Source organism: Scylla paramamosain, chromosome 13 (genome assembly GCF_035594125.1).
Source record: "Scylla paramamosain isolate STU-SP2022 chromosome 13, ASM3559412v1, whole genome shotgun sequence".
Classification (NCBI taxonomy): domain Eukaryota; kingdom Metazoa; phylum Arthropoda; class Malacostraca; order Decapoda; family Portunidae; genus Scylla; species Scylla paramamosain.
In genome coordinates this window covers 18,379,585-18,382,084 of record NC_087163.1, presented here as the reverse complement: position 1 = coordinate 18,382,084, position 2,500 = coordinate 18,379,585, and the positions used below count along the sequence as shown (strand labels likewise).

Genomic DNA, 2,500 nt, shown 5'->3' with positions numbered 1-2,500 from the left:
TCTAACTGACTGTCTTCAGCCGTTCTCTCATCACTACAGTGTTGCATCTCTAGCTATCTTCTACCGCTATTTTCATGCTAACTGCTCTTCTGATCTTGCTAACTGCATGCCTCCCCTCCTCCCACGCCCTCGCTGCACAAGACTTTCTTCTTTCTCTCAACACTATTCTGTCCACCTCTCTAATACAGGAGTTAATCAGTATTCTCAATCATTCATCCCTTTCTGTGGTAAAATCTGGAACCATCTGCCTGCTTCTGTATTTCCACCTTCCTATAACTTGAATTCCTTCAAGAGAGAGGTTTCAATTTCCTTCAATTTTTGACTACCGCTTTGGAGCCTTTTCTGGGACGGGCATCTCAGTGTTTATTTATTTATTTTTTTTTTTCATTGGATTTTTGTTGGCCTTGGCCAGTGTCCCTCCTACATAAAAAAGAAAAAAAATGCCATCAGCACACACACACACACACACACACACACACACACACACACACACACACACACCATGCTTTCATTAAACTCATATACATCCCATGCCATCAGCACACACGCACATACATACACACACTATGACACGTCATGCATTAAGGGGTATTGTACGATGGGTACCTGAAAAAAAAAGAAAAAAAAATTCATATTTTTCTACATTTTTTCCGCCTTTTTTGGTATACACAACATTGTGGTCAAATTTTTTTGTGTGTGTGTGTTATGTAATGAGGAGTCCCGTCATGAATATTTGTGGTTTTGCACGCCGCGATACAGGTATAATAACTTTTTTTCCCTTTTTTTCCCCCATATGTTTCTAAGGTACCCAGTTTTCTGTAGTCTCTTGTAAAAATCCACGGTTCTCTCTCTCTCTCTCTCTCTCTCTCTCTCTCTCTCTCTCTCTCTCTCTCTCTCTCTCTCTCTCTCTCTCTCTCCGTACAGCTAAAGAATGAGAAATTTTTAGCTACAACTAAGTTTTCCCGAATTTATTTACGAGAAATATTATTTTCTTTTTCTAAATCAAACAAATAATCAAGGTATCTGCATCAGACATCTTTTTTTAATTAATATGTAATTTATTTTAAACAATAGAACACTGGTCTTTACTTAGAAATATGGCGAAATATAGCGAAATATAATATTATTCTTGTTTCACGCCCCCCCCACGAGATCGCTATTATTAAGCGTGACATAATGAATCGCTCTAGGCCTAGGTACAAAACCAATCAGAGTAACTAAAAGAAACTCAGTCTGCTTTTTCCCTGTATCCTGAAGTATATATCATGCAATTTTCAAGTCCCTAGCTGCATTAGGTAAATTGCACTAAATTTTTAAATTTCACCACTCGATATCTCAAAATGACGGATTTTGCCATATAAAAAAATATCTTCTCCGTTGCTATTTATGTTACACTAATATGGGCTATTGCAGCTTATGAAACTATGAGAGAGAGATAGAATTTCTACCCTCTGAAATATTGATTGAAGTTAATTTTGAGTTTTGTCAAATATTTAAAAATCAAAATTTTTCATTATTTTCACCGAACTAAAAAAAAACATTTATATATATATATATATATATATATATATATATATATATATATATATATATATATATATATATATATATATATATATATATATATATATATATATATATATATATATATATATATATATATATATATATATATATATATATATATATATATATATATATATATATATATATATATATATATATATATATATATATATATATATATATATATATATATATATATATATATATATACATATATAAACTAGACACTAGGATTTATTTCCCTATCCTTCCTGATCCAAATGTTTTTTGAATGAAAAAAAATTGATCCATAAATAAGGGAGGAGATACAACTTGAATACAAGCAATTTAACATGGGATTCGCGAGTTTACAATCCTTTAAACAGTCGTACATCCCATGCCTTCAGCACACACACACACACACACACACACACACACACACACACACACACACACTATGCTTGTATTAAACACATGTACATTACATGCCTTCAGTACACACACACACACATACACACACACACACACACACACACACACACACACACACACACACACACACACACACACACACACACACACACACACACTATGCTTGTATTAAACACATGTACATTACATGCCTTCAGTACACACACACACACACACACACACACACACACACACACACACACACACACACACACACACACACACACACACACACACACACACACACACACACACACTGTTTGCATTACACACACGCACTATACCTGCAGTATGCAAAAGCGCACAGTACAACTGGCCATACAAATCCACAGGAAGACCTATCACCATACACTGTTTAATTGCTGCCCCTTCATCATGGGACTGTTCCTATTCCGCACCTACTCCAATGCTGAGCCCACAGCAGGCACAGGGTACTTTCCATGCAGTTGGATGTCACTTTCCTTTCACCTTTATCACGCAGAAT

The 2,500-nt window shown here is 35.0% G+C and overlaps 1 protein-coding gene across 2 annotated transcripts in view; it reads right to left on the bottom strand.

The window, feature by feature from the left end:
- LOC135106449 (uncharacterized) overlaps positions 1 to 2,500 on the bottom strand; it is a 44,709-nt gene that overhangs the window by 38,641 nt on the left and 3,568 nt on the right. The window lies entirely within an intron of this gene.